Below are 17907 nucleotides of genomic sequence, written 5' to 3'. Positions count from 1 at the left end.
GACGGGCCTCAGCGGGTTAGCCCCGGGCCTTGCTCACCTGGGTCCAGGTGTGAGCTTGGGGAATGGGGGTGGGACAGGGGAGCCCCTCCGGTCCTCTTCCTCTTGCTCCAAGCCTGGGATGGAGCAGCCTGGTTCTTCGGTGTGTGGCTCGGAGCTGAGGACCCAGAGTTGGAGCTCCTCGGGCAAACGGAAAAGCCTGGAGCACTTTCTTGGGCCAAGTAGGTGACAGTGTCTCCCTCTTGCTTGGAAAACCTTCAAGGTGATGTGTCTTCTATGAAGGGTGTGAGTTTGATCCAAGTTTGGAACCTGCGCTTCAACGGCGGAGCCAGGAGAGTGTTGTGAGAGGTTATAGGGACCCCAGAGGCTCTAAATCCACCCAATCTAGGGACCTTCCACCCAAGACTGATGCTTTATTTGCTGTTCTCACGAGGAGGGAGGGGAAGCTGCTTTCCCTGGGATTCTCCCACCCTCCAGTTGTCATCTTTCCGTAAACCTTAAATGTGTGTTAGTAGTGGAAGTGCTCTAATTTTAGCTCCTAAACTTTCTGTGCCTGTCTCTTCCCTACTCCCAGATGGCATTGACTTTTATGAAGGGGGACTTTAAGCTGGTTAGGGCCTGTGATCTTGCATGCACGCATGCATTCATTCATGTGTGCTTGTTGGTATGTATATATCCTGCCTCCCCCCCTGGGAGAAAGCTGTTTGTAAATCTGGGCCTCAGCTCTACTGCTGTAAACTCCAGTTGCTAATTTAGATTTCCTCTTCCCTTTTGTCTTTATCAATTTGCATGTAAATCAGAGACTGTTACTCTCTGAATGCCTGGTGAGATGCCTCCTCACCCTCTGGAGTGAAGCAAGTTTTGTCCAGTTGCTAAGTAACTGAGCTGGAGACTTTGTAGCCTTTCTCACTCTTCCTTTTCCTTCACAATGATGGTAACTGACACACTGGACTAGAGAGGGGGGGGCTGTCAAAACTAGTTTCCACCAATGGGCTTTAACCTGAGCTTGGAGGGTCCCTTTCCTGGTCGATGGGGTGGGAGCTCTAGTTACTCAACTTGTGTCTGGCTTTGAAAGAGTTAGTGAGCTCCTACGGTGCATTTCCACGTTACGCCAGTTAAAAACCAGAGCAGCCTTGTGCTACCCAAGGAAGCAAGGGGAACCTCTCCGCTGAGTACAAGAGGTTGGCGGATTTTGCAGTTGATTCATGAAATGCAGAATAGGGGAAACGCTTCGCAGACCTGATTGGAACCGGAAGGGGCATGGTGGGGAAAGGGCCCTGAAATGAAAGGTTTGATTGTTGTCTGTGGATTTCCTCAGACACTCAGGCCTCTTGTCGGAGGGATTGGAAAGGAAGTTCAAGTCCTCCTGTACTTGATCGTAGACAGTAAAGGAGAAGGGATCAAACACTGGGATTCCCCAACCCCCAACACCTCTTGCCTTTCAAGCATAAGCAAAGCCTGAGGCTGTAGGGTCAATTATGAATCTAAATTGTCCCCTGCTTCAGGGGCAGTTACCTGTGAATGTTGGGTGCAGTTGCCCTGGCTTCAATTTTTCTCACAAAAGGAACTGTGGTTGGTAATGAACGCTTTGTTTACACGACATTTACATTGACCTATTCCTGTGGGTGCTTGTAACAAAAAAATGCTCATAGCCTTTGAAGAATTTCTTTGTCTGGTTTATGGTGGAGTAACTCGAGATGAAGTCTTAACCTTTCAGTCTAAAGCAGTCTTACTGAATTTTGTAGAAAGATCATGATGGTCTTCATTCTTCCAAAGGAGCTGGACCTGAGATCTTACCTTAAGAAATTGGAATTGTGCATTTATTTGGGAAACACCCTCCATCCAATACAACAATCATATCTGCTTTACCTTCCTAGGCCTCAAATGAATATTAAATGTCTACATTCTCTGCTGAAGCATTTTTCTAGAGATTTTGGCAATGAGGGAAGGAGGGGTTCGTTTTCTAGAAACTTTTAATTTTTGCTCATTAAATTTCCCTAATTTTTGACCCCTTTGTGATTGCACCAAGAAATCTGATACCCACGCCCTTGTTTTGGTTTATTTTTAAGGCCACAAGGGGTCAGGCCCTCAGGATTGAGTCTCCTTTGAAAAGTGGCATTTAGTGAGGAAGGCAAGTTGCTTCTTTCTCCTGAGCAGGGGTTTCTTTCACAGCCACTTCTGGATTTTCTTCATTCCTCTTTTGCATACTTTCCAGTGCTAACCTCGTTTCCTGGGATGGGATGGTGCTGTAGAACGTTTGTATTCATTGGCCTGGTTGACCTGGAGTTTTAACTCATTCCTCTCACTGAGTTATCTGGATGCTTTATCGTTGCTAAATGGTGTTTGCAAACACGATTGCCTATTGCATTGACTTTGGAAGATATGAAGATGAAGAATGAGCTCTGATGTGGTGAGAATGCTCACACAGCAGGCAACCTGTTTTGTGCTCTGAAGTAAGCCCAACTACTGTACTTTGCTATTTATCCTGATGTTTTCTGGAAGTCAGCCGTGCATGTATCAGACACAGAACTCCTCCAATCAAATGCTAATCTCGTTCCAGCATTCTAGAGGAGGATGTTGCAGTTAGGTCTATAGAAGTTATCTAAGTTCGACTTCTCATACTGCCTAATGGTGTGACTTCTGATTCATCATCTTGAACCTTAGTTTATCTTTTGGTAGAATGGGTTTTAGATGGCTTCAGGGCACTCTATAAGCGTTCACTTGATAATGGCTTGTGAAAACAGAATCTGTTTTCATTTACTTCTTTTTTTTATTACCAAGTGTCTATGAAAATGCTTCAGTTTAATTTGCTACCACAAGTAACTACATATAACTTTGCTCTACAATTAGGGGAATGATAATTAGATTGAAAATTTACGGTCTCATGGCCAAGTTAGGATACCATAGAATATGTACAACTAAAAAAGTTGCTTTTAGTGAAATTTAGTCTTAAGTGACAATAAATACTTAGTTTCTTCATCTCACCATCACTTTTGTGAAAAGCAGACATTTATTGCTAAAGGTATAGAAGAGCTACGTGGAATAAAGGGAAAGACTTTTCTCTTGTAATAGAGCCATAGTTGTGACCCAGACGTCTAGGATTATATTAGAACATCCATTTTTATGACACTCATAATTAATTTTCATCAGTTACATATATTCACAGATGTAGATGACGCCGGCTAAAAGAAGTTGATGCGGTGATTACATGATTTGTAATGAGGCTTTAGAGAAATTCTGTTTTACATCTTTTGAGCTTCTTATGCATTCTTACAGAATGACCGTAGTTTTTGCATGAACTACGTAGTTCAGATCCCTTCAGAGGGCATTATTGTGAAACTTCAAATTTGGCTTTCTGAAATAGAAGAAAGAGAAAGAAATGAGAGGTGGCTTCTATCTTTGACCCCTCCGAGGAAAGCGGTGGAGAATATTTTAAGGTGCTCTTCTGGTAACAGGCAGGATTCTGTGCAGGCCTTTTGGACACCTTTTCCCTGTGTTTGTTGAAGCTCAAAATCCTGGTATTTTTAAGGGTCCCGAGGTTAAGGAATCATATGACTTCCAAACATCCTCCTTTTGCTGATGTGGAAACTGAGGGATAGACTGATGGATTTGCTTAAGGTCAGAAAACTGGTTCGTGGCAGGGGTAGTCCTAGAAAGTAAACCTTTTTCTGACTTTCTCTTCCTTGACCTACAATATTCTATCTTTAATTACAGACACACTTGAAAGCTCTCCAGACACTGGAAGGTCCTTGTTGATGGTGTTTCTTATAGGATTTCTCTTGGACTCATTTGGGAAGCTGATAAAGACTTTGGACAAGCTTTGTGGGGAAAAAAAAAAGAAGGCACATAGATGTATAATTTGTCATCTAGTTTTAGGAGTTGGTGCACAGCCACTACTAAAGGGCATTGTCAGACTTGAGAACTTTTGCTCTCGGGCTTGCATATTTCTTTTCATTGCCAACTAAGTTGGAGGTCCCTGGAGCTGCTGTGTCTGAGTAGGAGTTGTGGGAACCTTTCAGTTTGGCCTCAAGGAATTAATTCACTGAATGAGAAGCTGAATTCAGATGCATTCATGGCAAGCACAAAATGTGTACAAGTAAATGATGTGTTTATTCCCCCTTTTCCCAAGCTATGTTCCTAGACACCTGAGCCAGTTCGCGATCCAGCAGGGAACCTTGGAGGCATGAAAGGTGGAAATTGTGCTTCTCAGGTTTTAAATGTAGAAGCGCCCTTTCCCCCACAGGTGTACAGTAGCACCAACACATTTCTAAAATAAACCACAAAGTCACAGTTTTAAAATAAAGCTAAGGCCAGCCCTAGGCTAATCTTGAAGTTGACAATTGTGTCTTCTTGAACTGAGGTTCTTAAACTTTCTCTAACACTCTTCCCCATTACCCCCCGCCCCCAACCCCCACACTTTTCTCAATTCCTCTGAACTTGCTTTCTGGAGAGAGCTCAAGAACCTGATTTGTAAGGAATCCCTAAAGGTTGGGGTTCTGTGTGCTACTGCTAAAGACACTGTAGATTGATTGAGTCCAGTTCAACAAATGACCATTGCCAGTAGAGGCCTTGACCTAAGCCTGCAGAGAATGGCTTGCTAGGAAGGCCCTGCCTGTGAGAGGCCACGTTGGTCGTCCCCGTGACTGTGACATCAGCTTTGGATGGCACAGACTTGGCCAAAACGCGTGTTCCCTTTGTTGGAAGGCCTGTGGATGTACCTCCCCAGAATTGTGACAATGAGACACCTGCTGACAATGACCTTGAGTATGCCAAGGTAACACCAAAGGTTGTGCTTGGTAGGGCCTGGCTCCTCTGCTCACGGGTGTCTCGTCAGGCCATGTTCCGTTCCAGGTGCATGAGCTGAGGCCTGCTCTGGTGAGGTGCATCATTGTAGGCTGCACAGCTTGTGGGGCCTGAATGGGGGCTACAGCCCAAGCTGTGTGGCTCCTCTCATTTCTCTGAAGCCTGCTGCTCCCTCCTGACCGTCATTTTCCCGCCTCTTCAGAGGAACCTCTCTGGCTCAGTGGTCACTAGATGCCCCAGACTCTGGAGCATGTTTGTGCCTGGATGTGAACGTAGGAGTTCGCATTTCCTTGAGCTCAACAACCATCTGGTCTTCCTTCAAAGCTCTCCTGCCCAGTGACCAAGTTCCTCTAATGCGCAAGGACCTCCTCACAATTGCATGGCGTTTGTCCAGTGCCTGACGTCAGGTTGCCTTTATTAGTGCCTTAAGCCTTTCAACCAGTGTAAGATCTCCATTTTACAGATAGGAGTGCAGGCCTCGAGAAGGTCAAGTAAGGAGCCACAGTTGCGTCCAGTGAGGACTCGGTGGTGTCCAAACCAGGCATTCTGAATGCCGAAGACAGTGCTCCCTCGACAGGACGTTACCACCTTAAAGAGCCAAACAACATGTCTGCCTGTTCACAGTTGTGTGTAAGTTTAATATCATTCCAGTGTTTGTGCATCATATCTCTCCACCGCCCCCGCCCCGATTTCCTTTCTATACACGTTTTCCAAGGAAAAATTTGGCTCAGAGATGGGATCAAGATGGCCCCATTTATCAGCGTGGCGTGCTGCAGTTCATGCTATGGAAAAGAGTCAGACCACAACTTAATGGCTGAACAGCAAAAGCATTGAACTCCTTCAACTCTTCCGTTCAGTTCAAGGCTTGTTAATAACTCTGTGTAGATTCTGGCTTTCATTCTCTCCTAAAGCTCTTCCCAGAAAAGTGAGGCAGTGAATGGTATGTGACCTTTGCCCTCACTGATAGCACCTTGCGGAGTTTGCCCTCTCCCAGGTGTCAGTGAACCCGTGAGAGTGTACTGGAGTGACCACACTAGGTGTCAGGGAACCTGTGAGATGGTACAGGAGTGATCGTTGCCCCAGGTAAGAAGGGGTGATCCTGTAGAAGTGGGAGACCCGCTGGAAGGTTCCACTTCGGACAGAATGGGCCAAGTTTCTAGAGCATAGCACACCACTACTCTCTACCCTCAGGATCCCTATGGAAAAACAGTGGTTAAAAAATTATGAGTTATGCAGAGCCTAAGACCTGGGTTTGATTCTTGGGTTGGGAGGACCCCCTGGATAAGGGAATGGAAACCCACTCCAGTATTCTTGCCTGGAGAGCCCCATGGACAGAGGAGCCTGGTGGGCTCTGCAGCCCATGGGGTCTCAGAGTCGGACACAACTGAGTGACTACCACAACCACAACCAGCATGCAGAGCTTTTGTGAAAAATTAGGCAAATGCAAAAGATAGGAATATGAAAATAAGTTTCTTCTCTAATCCCCACAATAAGAGCTCACCACTATTGTTAAACTTTAGAAGCTCACCTTTTATAACCAAAATGTACACCTCTGTGATTATGTCATTCTGTCTCTGCATATCCAAGTACCTTCTACAGATATGTTAATTACTGCTTAATTAATAGTAAACAATGAATCTGACACATTTTCTTTCAGTGTCTTGTTTGTGCCAGACACATAGGTGTTGGAGCTTGGGGCATCCAGGAGTGAACACAGCAAACTTCCGGCCAGTGGGTTTTATAAAGTCAGAGTCCGACTTTAAATGTATTTTTACATGTTGCTTTTTTCTTAACATTATCCCAGAGCATTTTTCTCTCCCTCTAAATAGGAAAAGCCTATTAAAATATTAAAATAGGATTTTTAATGGCTGCATAGTTCTTTTTAGTAACTCATGGCTATATCCTAGTTGATTTCCATTTTCTGAGTTAACAGATTTAACTTGTTTCCCGTCTTTTCTTGTACTTGGGCCTGTGATGAATGTCACTGTACTGAGGATTTGTTTTCTTCTTGACTAAGGTCTCTCTCGGAAAATACAGCACTTCCTTCCTCCCAACCCCCACCCAGATCCCTTTTGGAGGAATAGCTGTTCTTGAGGTGAGTCTGAGCACCCATTTAGAGAAGTAGCCATCATGAAATGACTGCTTAGATAAACATTTGTAGGTGTTAATTGGTCCTGCAGGGGGTCTTTGAAGCTCCCACAGCTCTGGTCCCTTTGAAGTTTTGTTTTTGCTGGAGCCAAAACCCTCTGTTGTGTCTCTTACTGAGTAGACTTCTTCCTCCCTGCATTCTGCAGTCCTTTCCTGGGATCTCAGAATCTGTGGGCCTAACCTGGGTAGGTGTCATTTTTTAAGTTAATTGTATCAGTCGCTCAAAGTCCCTCATCTCTTTTCTCTTTGGTTGTTGAGTTTACAGTTCTTTGGAGGTGAATTGAGGTAGGTGGCTTTGCCTGCGGGGTGTCCAGGTCAGATCTGGGATTCTAAGTGCAAATGAGGCACTATTCTAAGTGATTTAAATACCAAGTCAGGGGGGGATTGGTTAGGGCTCAGCGCTTTCACTGCTGAGGGCCTGGGTTCAATCCCTGGTCAGGGAACTAAAATTCCACAAGGCTCTCTGTGTGGCCAAGAAAAGAAGAAAAGCAAAAAACCAAGAGAGAAAACAAAGTGAACCGAATTCCTTAGGCCTAGTTAGTTAGGCTCTCTTTGCATCGTAATTGCTTTGAGCAGCAGTGAGAATTCTGGAGAACTTTGCTTGTCTTGTGTACCTTCTTGTTTCCCTCAAAGCCCTTTAGAAGAGTGCAGCGACCCTGGACCAGGGAAGTCACTGACCCACACACATTTCTGGACTAGGTGATGAACCTCTCAGCCTCAGTTTCCACATCTGTGAGTGGGGATCACAACCCCTCGCTGGGACATTGAAAGGAGGTAGTGTGGGTGCATGCTTCTGATGCAAAAACTGGTAAATGCTAATGTGCTCTGCAAGGTGGTGGTGTTTATTAAAAACCATCTTCCTGCCATTTTCTAATCAGCCACAGAGGTTTGCTTTGTTTCATAACTTGGCTCTTTACTAAGCCACAGAAATAACTGCTCACCTCTCTCTTGATGTGTAATCCTCAGGAAATTGTGGTAGGTGCTCTGGAAGGCTACCCATTGTTTCTGTGGGCTGTGGAAAGATGTAGATGGGCATTGGAGCTTGCAGGTGGGCTGGGGCAAGGGTACGAGAAGGTGGAGTGGGCTGTCTCTGGGGCAGTCAGGCACTGCCTTGCCTCCACATCCTCCAAGTTTCCTGGGCGACTGCTCCAAGAATGCGGATGGTCACTTTTGCAGGTGACTTCGGCACCCTGATCGGTTGAGGGTAACTTTTGGGAGAATACCGCATGGGTTGGTTCCACAGGCCCTTAGGTTGCAAAGAGCAGAGTACCACTCAGGCCACCTTAGGTCACAGGATTTATTGTGAAGGGCACAGGGAACAGAAGCTGGACTGGAACTGCTCCAGTGAGTTCTCAGGACCCAGCACAACACCTGGGTATCTCCATCTGGACCTTCATCTCTGCCCTGGCTGGCACCTCTGTCCCTGTGTGTGTCTGCCAACCACGGGCCAGTCCTTCCTGAATTCTCTCATGCAGGCGCTGGATGAAACCAGCCTGCTTGGCTGCCCTGGGGATCCTTACTCCTTCAAGGGAGAGCCATTTGTATTAGGCCACGTCTCTAGGTCTGGTGGCAACCTCATCAGTTAAAAGGCTGCCCTGTCAGATTGTCATTCTTGATTGAATTGGTGGCTATCCTTTTGCAAAGAGCAGCCTAAAGTTGCTTCCTGAAACGGGGGCTGTGGTTAGGGGAAGTTGGCTGTGGTAAACACTGTTGAAGCCATATCCTGTTGGCACTGACAGATTTGAGCCTGGTTGATGATGATGATAGCATTCTTGAGAGCGTACCATGTGCTGGGTAATGGGCGGTATCTTCTTGAATCTTTATGTCCACCCAAGCAGGAAGATATGCATTTGAGATGCAGAACAAAGTTCAGAGAATCTTTATAAGTGACTTGCCTAAGTGCACACAGCAGGGGTACCAACCAAGGGCCATTGGCATTCTGCGCCGACGTTCTTCACGTTGGCGTCTGTTGCTTCTGCACAGCTGGAGTTGATGTCATAAAGACCACACACATGCGTCAACAATAGCATGATTGATTTATAGAATATCACTCGTGTTTCTCACCTAGAATTTATTTCATCTTACTGAAGAAGAGACAGTTTTAACCAGCTTGGTCATCTGGTTTCTTAGCCCACAGCAGATTCAAAGCAATCAATTTAAAGAGAGAGGGATTCTTGGGAAGGCAGGTCTGGGAAGAAGGGACAGCTGGCAACCCAAATAGAAGGAAGCAGGCCGGGAAGTGGCAACACCCAGAAGAAGTAAAGAAGCCCTGAAATTTTTTTTTTTTAATTTATTTTTATGGGAGTGTAGTTGCTTTATAATGTTGTGTTAGTTTCTGCTGTACAGCAAAGTGAATCAGCCATACATATACATATTTTCCCTCTTTTTTGTATTTCCTTGTTATTTATGTCATCACAGAGCCTTGAGTAGAGTTCCCTGTGCTCTACAGTAGGTTCTCATTGGTTGCTAAGTTTATACGTAGTATCAGTGCTAGTCTCCCAATTCATCCCACTGTCCCTTTTCCCTCTTGGTATCCGTACATATGTTTGTGTGTACATCTGTGTCTCTAGTTTTGCTTTGCACATAAGTTCATCTGTATCATTTTTCTAGATTCCCTATATAAGTGATATTATACGGTATTTTTCTTTCTTACTTCACTCTTTATGACAGTCTCAAGGTCCATCCATATCTCTACAAATTACACAATTTCGTTCCTTTTTATGGCTGAGTAATATTCTATTTTATGTATATATATATATACATAAATATATATAAAATATATATATATACATATATATATATATATATATATATATATATGTACCACATCTTCTTATCCATCCAAGAAGCCCTGCCATTTAAGCTCAGCTGGCCCAGAGCCTGAGCGTGTCCTACAGATATCCCATACGTGTGCCTGTGGGTCCTGTCCCCTAGCTCTGTGGCGGTCACACCGACCAGAGCTCCTGTAAATATTGGATAAACTATGCCATGGCATAGTGCCGACCACAAGCCATCACTTATGTACACTGGCCTTTGTTTAAGAAAGTCAGGGAGCATGTAATGAGTTTTATAACTTTTTTTTTTAACCCCTGTGGTGAAAATAAAAATATTTTGGTGGCCCTCAAAAGAAGCTCTCCATTTGAAAGCTTATCTATTAATACTAAGCTCAGCAAGTTCCCCAAGGGCTCGGGGTACAAGGGATGTCCTTGGGATTTGTATCAAAGTTCTGGTATTTGTTGCTAACTCAGATTTCTGGGGTTTTATGATACATATCAGTACTGTAATGAGAAATACGAAGTTTTCTGGTATTGCTGTGTGGGCCTGTGATGCTAGTTATTCTTGATTGACTAGTCTTCCGAGTGACTTGGGCCCTGGGCTCAGGTAAAGAGCTGCCCCAGGTGTGGAGTGTGGAGGCTAGGAATTAGAGAGAGAACGTGCCCATAAGGGGATGAAGAGCCACTTGTCTAGAGCTTAGAGGCTGCCTGGATGGTGCGTTGGGGCACATGTCCTGCTTTTCCCCTTTCTAGGGGCGTCCAGCATGGGGACTAATGGGTGAAAATCTGGAATGGATTTCATACATCCTGCATAAATGCTGGCATTCTGACAGACTGGTGGGAAGCATCCGCAGCAGCACTGATAAACATAGGACCGTGCCACCATGGTACTGGGATTTGCCTTCGAGGCTTCTTGTTCATCCATACAGTATGGTGGGGGTGGGGCTGGAGCAGGTGCAGCTCCACCTGCCTTTCTGTCCTCAGGCTCTTAGTGGAGTCTCATTCCTCCTCTTCCTCCTTTTCCCCGCATGCCCTCCTGTCTCTCTCTTGGAAAGCTGTCCCCTGCTCCGTTCATTTCTTCCAGAGTCACTTCTTGAGGCCCCAGACATCTCACAATCCCCTGCTTTGGGCTCTTGTAGAACTGTTCTACCTGGCACGGCTGTGTTTTTTTCCATTTGTTTAACTATCTGTTTTTCTCTCTTTCCAGAAATTGTATAGGCCCTAAGGGGAGGATTCAGGTTGGTTTTTCACTGAACTTACTCAGCTGATACTTACTGAGCACCTGCTGTTTTCCAGGCACTGGGGATTCAACACTGACCCAAACAGACACACATTCCTGCCCCGTGATGGCCCCAGTCTAACGATTGGAGACTGATAACCATGTCTGTTGTGGCCTATGTTAGAAAGCTTTGGATCCTGGGAAGAAAACAACCTATGGAAAGGGGTGAAGATATTGGCTCTCAACCTGGGGAACTTCTGGAAACGGGGCCCAGGTCCTAGTCCTGGCCAATCAGACTCTTGGGGGATGAAGTTCAGGTGTTTAGAAACGCTCACCACGTGATGTGGATGCACAGTGAGAATGGGAGTGGGGCATTTACAGTAAATGTGGGGGCAGGAAGGCCCTGTTGGTAAAGGGACACTGAGCCCAGTCACTGATGTATCTTCACAGCCTAGCACTGTGCCTGACCCACCCACACTGGGCACTCAGTTTTTGGTGGGTAAATGAAAAAGAGAAATTACATTTATTTAAACAAGTTACGTTTATTTGTAAATTTAAAAAATTAATTTGGTAAATCACACTTATTCATTTATTTTACATGTATTTAATTACATTTCTTTAACATGTATTTATTTGATTACTGTGTTTAATCAAAATGCGGCTGACTATCGATTCAATGTATGGGTCTGTAGGTGTCCCTGTCTTTGGTTTACAGCCCAGGAATCCCCGTGCTCTCCCCAAGTGCATCATTTACTGATTCACCCAGTTTCTTTTTATTTCCAAAGGGGATATTTCTCCCAATAACCTTTTTCTGCCCCTCCACAGTAGTTTCCTTTCTTTTTCTTTTTTGTTCTTGTTCTGTTGAATAAGCTATCGGTGAAACCAAATTAAAATGAACTGACAGGCTTTACTATGTAATGTGAATCTAAGGAATTTATTGCTACAGGAGAAACCATTATGGTGTTTTTGTCATTTAATTTTAACAGTCTGTAGATATTGGGACTTTCTGTCCCCCCTTAATTGCAATTTTTCTCCCAAATGGTAGGTCGAATATAACTTTTGGCTTTCATTTCCTGCTCAGGTTACATCCCAACTCTGTTAACTGATATTGAAGCGTTGCCCCAGAGTATATAGTAACACGGTGCTTAATTGAGCTATCAGGCTTCTAATGAATTCATATTGAGATTTATCATTTAATTAAAAAGCAAAGGGGAAAAAAAGCAGAGGGAAGGTATTCCATTGTTTCTCTCATTGGCCTCCATTTCCTGCCTGTAAAAATCTGCTGACTTGTTTGTGTTAGCTTGTGGAATTGTTCGGATATTGCGTAGAAGTATTCAAGGTGTGTAGATCAGAGAGAAGACACTGGATCACACTTACTTGGCTTCTTAGTAGGTCTTAAATAAGGATTCTGGTTTGGTGGCCATCATACGACACTTGATTAAATATGAATTATATTTTATGTTTTTACAAAGCTTGGGAAGGTCATTTTCCAAAATGATTTCTAGGTCTGTATATCTGAAGCAATCTGAAAATCTAATCAGAACGGATCTAATACCGAGATGCTTCAGCTTTACTGAGCAACAGAGAATAAATTTTTCTTGAAGACATCATTTCTTAAATGCCACATGCTCCTTTAAAATTCACACTGCATTAAAAAAGCTACCTTTAAGCAACACCTTTTATGATAACTGCATTTTTAAGCATTGCAAGTGTAATGTTGCAAATCTGTAAGTGTAGGGTCGTCAGTCTTTTATTGATTCAGAGACTGGAAATGTATAATATGCTCTGTATTTAGATTGTAGAGCTATATTACATGTTTTTTAAAAAATTGAATAGTATTCTATATGAAGATAAAATTTAAGTACCTAAATGTTTAGTAAAGTTCAGAGAAGGAGTAGTATTTTCCTCCACTTATTTTAGACTTAGCCACCTCTAAGAAGTGACCCAAGTAGGGTAAAAGAGAATGCTGCTGCTGCTGCTATGTCACTTCAGTTGTGTCTGACTCTGTGCGACCCCATAGACGGCAGCCCACCAGGCTCCCCCGTCCCTGGGATTCTCCAGGCAAGAACACTGGAGTGGGTTGCCATTTCCTTCTCCAATGCATGAAATTGAAAAGTGAAAGTGAAGTCATGCAGTCGCATCCAACTTGTAGCGACCCCATGGACTGCAGACTACCAGGCTCCTCCATCCATGGGATTTTCCAGGCAAGAGTACTAGAGTGGGGTGCCATTGCCTTCCCTGAAAAGAGAATAACAAGGATGAAATATCAAAAGAGACCTTTCTGAAAAATTGAGATATAATTGACATATAACATTGTGTTAGTTTTAGGTGTACATCATAATGATTTGCCAAATGAAGATTTATATAGATATATTGTAGAATATTATATATATACACGTACTGTGCCAGGCTCCTCTGTCCATGGAATTCTCCAGGCAAGAATACTGAAGTGGGTAGCTGTTCCCTTCTCCAGGGGATCTTCCCAGTGCAGGGATCAAACCTGAATTTCCTGCATTGCAGGCAGATTCTTTACCGTCTGAGCTACCAGGGAAGTCCTCCTATATGTTAGCAATATGTATATGTTGTGAAATGGTTATACAGTAAGTTTAGTTAACATCTATCACCATACATTTTTACAACTTTTTTTCTTGTGCTGAGAAATTTTAAGACTTACTCTCTTAAGAGCTTTCAAACATACGTTACAGTGTTGTTAACTTTAGATACCATGCTATACATTGTATCCCCAGGACCATTTATCTTAAAACTGAAAGTTTGTACTTTTTGACCACCTTTTTATTCACAAGTGGTATTCATATGGTATGACTATCATATGGTACTTGTCTTTTTCTGACTTATTTCACCTGGCATAATACTCTCAAGATCTGTGTTGTCCCAGATGGCAAGCTCTCCCTCTTTCTTAAGGCTGAATAATATTCCATTGTGTATATGGACCACATTTCCTTTATCTGTTCTTAGGTTGTTTCTGTGTCTTGGCTACTGTAAATGATACTGTCAAAATAAATCTAAAGTTTTTATAAAAATAAGCTCAGAGATTAAGTGCTCTTAAATTCCAAGTATGAAGTAGGTATTCTAGGGGTGTTGGTGACACTTTGGGCCTCGCTGGGTCCTCAGGTTTCCCTTTACTGGTTTTCTTGCACAGAGTCCTGTGAGTTCGCCCCTGATTGGAGCTGGCAGGTCTGTCTGTACACACATCTGTGTGTCTTTGCATCTGTCTCTTCATCTGAGGAGAGGAGCCTGGTGTCAGTCATGCTATCGCGGTGTCAGTTTTATCTGGAAGGAGGAGAAATAAGATCATTGGCGTCATCTTAAAGATCTGATGTAACTCTTGTATTATATAGATAAGGAAGTAGAGATCCAGGGAAGTTGGGCAACTTGCCCAAGGTCATGTGGCTGGTTATGACAGAACAGGGAATGGAGCACCTGCCTCTTGACTTCCAGTGTGACCGTGTGGCATGGAGGTCATGCACTTGGGCTCTGGAAGCCAGGGGCTTGCATGGTGGTTCTGCCACCAGCCATGAAACCCTGGGTGTCTTCTTTCCTCCCATTTCTTCACTTATAACATGCGGATGATACTAACTCCTACTTCATAGGGTTGTGACTGTGAGGACTGAGTGAATATTACACATAAGATGCTTAGAACAGTGCTTATGCAGTAAGCGATCAGTAACCATTGTTACTGTCGTTAATCTTCCTGTGCCATTGAATCACGTTTGTCTTGTACAGTTTCCGATTTACCCCTTGTGTCTATTTATCATCCCTTTCATTTCTTCCATTGGCTCTGTTTATAGCTCAGTCTAACTGTAACCTGCAGTGTGATACAGTAGCTTGCTAGTCATATAGAAGTTCTAGGTGGTTTGGCAAGTGCCCAGAATTCCAACCACCTGTTGTAACTGTTGCCAAAATACAACAGATTTTCATTTCCCAGAAGTTGTTTCACCAAGGATGCAGATCACTAATATGACTTAATGTCTTAGAATTTTTTTTTCTTTTGCAAACGTACACATCATGCTTCCCACCCATTCTGTGAAGCTGAGCGATGACATGAATCTTCTTGTTCCTGCCTCTTTTTTCCCCTTATTTAAACTTTTTATTTCTTCTTGGAGTATAGCCGATTAACAACGTTCTGATAGTTTCAAATGCTCAGCAAAATGATCCAGTCATACATATGCACGTATCCATCCTCGCCCACCCCCGCTTCCATCCATTGTTCCTGCTTTTTGAAAAAGCAGTAAAACAGTGGCAGACGTGCCGGTGGCATCACCTGAAATGACTTTCTGAGCCAAACCTGCTTGAGACAGAGAAGATAATACTATTTGTTTTTCTTTTTTCTTTTCTCTCAATTCAAGTAGATGGAGGCGCAGTCCCCTCACGATGGGGTACTTAGCAAATCAGGAAGTGATAACAGTGAATAACTTTCTACTTTCCCACATTTGCATGATAGTTACCAATTGATGGCTTCTCTTTAGGAAGGCATTATCAGCTGCAGCAGGAATCAGACCCCTGGACCCTTTCTGCGTGCTAAGTTAAAGCAGCGCTGTACCTACCCTTGATGATAAACTTGTAATTGCAGTCAGGGTGAACGTTGGGGAGGAAATTTTAGCCTGTGTTCTGAAGATCTGGGAGGGTTCAGACACATCGTAATTTATATTTTCATTCTTTCTCTCAAGAGACACAGCTGCAATTATGAACAAACATGTGGTAGGAGCTGTTCTGAAATAACCATTTCTGCCACCAAATCCAGATGTGATCTGATTCCTACTTTATTCCATACTGAAGCGGGCCTGACTGTGTGATTAACATGTACCACACGGGCCACACCTTATCCCTTGGCACTTTATTACATCCTCCCGCCCCCAAAAGAACAGGATCGTATCCTTGTTGTAAATCACAGAATCCTATAGCGTGTTCTTTAACATCAGCTTTTGCAAAAGAGACTCTAGGGACAGTTCATTAAATGTAAGTGGGACCTTCCGCTGTCATCTCAAACATAATACTGCTTGGCTGCAGAGAATAAGCAGATGTGTATTTTATTCATAATAGCGACTCTAATCTTGTGTTTGTATGTGGAGGAAATATTCAAAATCATTTTTTTTTCTGGGAATATTATTGGGTCGGTGTTGCATATTGTTTTCTACCAAGAATCAGGAACTTTTTTTTTTTGTCCCCCTTTCCTTGTCCCACAGTGCGCTCATCTCTTCCCCACAAAATAAAAACTGCTTTTCTTTCTCCCAGTAAGCTGACTTGCAGATTTAGGTAGTAGTAGAGATAAAAGGATCATTTTGTATTTCCAGTTAGCTCATTTAATTAGATGAGGTGAACTAATTGGATTTTTTGACATGTCTTTTAACATCTAAGATACTTGCTTTGGAATTCCCAGGTACAGCAGCTTTCTCAGTCTGCTCCTTGGTTCAGGACTGGTGTAAAACCTGTCATTTGAAACCTGTCATTTGAATTCCCCTTGAGGGGGTAGAAAAGTGGCCGAGTGATTTTTCAGATAGTGGAGCATAAATAAACAGGCCGAGGGCATTCCCTGGTTATCACCAAGCTCATCAGCAGAAGCCTGGATTAAGCATTGCTCTGTCCGCACACAGCAGCTGAGGTGGTAACCTAAGGGCCTGTTTCCATCACGTGTGCACGGACTCTCTGAAGCTTCCTCACCCCTCTGTTAGAGGTCAGCAAGCTTTGGGGGACCTCCTTATGTCCTGTCATTCAGGGCCTGGGGAAGTTCTGGAATTTAGATTGGGGCAGTTTTAAACCTTACATCATTCTACTGTGCATTGTAATTATTTAGGTTTTGTCTCCCTAGATACCTATTTTGTCTCTCTAGGTGTATACTTGGGTAAAGCTGGTTCCTTTTCCTTTGTACCCCCAGAGTTCACCCCCCACTTCAGTAGCTGACTTGCTAGGTACTTAGTTAAATCTTACTGCATTTGATTAGCCCATTGAAGTCCTTTCTTTGCTCTAGAAATTCCAGAACCCAAACAGATGAAGGTAAGACTATGGTGTATATACTGGAATTTTTTGTTTTTTAAAAAAATATTGTTTTTTAGTTTAATTTTTCTTTAGTATCTATCTTTTTCAAATACAGACCAAGGGAGCCAAAAAATTTACTGGGATCCAAGTACATAGCACCTCATTTCATGGTGGAAGAGTAACCCTAATAGGCTCTCTCTCTACTATTTGCCTCCAGACATCTTTTGATCACAAAGTTTTTTGGAGGTTTCATACTTTGTATTCTGCTTGGACTTAAGTAAGACTTAAATCATAAGTTTTATCTTTAGACTTGTGTATTTGTTTTTCATTTGTTTTCCTGGTATTAACACAGTGCTGAGCATATAGTAGCTCCTCTAGAAATATTTGTCCAATGAGTATCTTTGGCCATGGTGACCTATAAATGTGGAAAGAAAGACTTTTGGAACTTAATAGAATTTTTTCATTTTGTTTGGAATAAGCAACCCAAAGGGGATATTGAATAGAAAAAGTAGGTTTAGAACAATCCCCCCTTCTTTGCCCCCCCAACATTAGGTTAAGTATAGTGTTAGTTGCTCAGCTGTGTCCAACTCTTGGTGACCCCATGGACTGCAGCCTGCCAGATTCCTCTGTCCATGAAATTCTCCAGGCAAGAATACTGGAGTGGGTAGCCATTCCTTTCACCATGGGATCTTCCTGACCCAAGGATTGAACTGGGTCTCCTTCATTGCAGGTGGATTCTTTACCAGGTGAGCCACAAGGGAAGCCCCGTGAAGTTAGAGATTCACCAAAATCAGATGATGATTTGTAGCTTTGAAATAACTTGTGTCTCTGACTGTCATTTTAGCTATGGGTAGGTTCCCGGTCGTAATTCCGTAATATCCTGCAAAGCCTGCTTTATGGCCCTTGAGCTGCACTGTGTTGTCTAAGGCCTCGGTTCTTGGCCACGTACAGTTTCTATTGCTTCAAAGTTCG

At 43.4% G+C, this 17907-nt stretch overlaps 1 protein-coding gene and 1 long non-coding RNA gene across 2 annotated transcripts in view; both read left to right on the top strand.

Annotated features, from left to right (window-relative positions):
* The window catches only part of EXT1 (exostosin glycosyltransferase 1), a 314004-nt gene that overhangs the window by 1744 nt on the left and 294353 nt on the right, over positions 1 to 17907 (top strand). The window lies entirely within an intron of this gene.
* LOC138990691 (uncharacterized) lies at positions 9 to 17389 on the top strand. The gene is made up of 3 exons (XR_011466750.1): positions 9 to 5430; positions 6818 to 6895; positions 11019 to 17389. It is a non-coding gene; the product is annotated as an uncharacterized lncRNA (long non-coding RNA).

Source organism: Bos mutus, chromosome 14 (genome assembly GCF_027580195.1).
Source record: "Bos mutus isolate GX-2022 chromosome 14, NWIPB_WYAK_1.1, whole genome shotgun sequence".
Classification (NCBI taxonomy): Eukaryota; Metazoa; Chordata; class Mammalia; order Artiodactyla; family Bovidae; genus Bos; species Bos mutus.
Note: the sequence above shows the minus strand (reverse complement) of the source record. Positions and strands in the feature narration are given on the sequence as shown.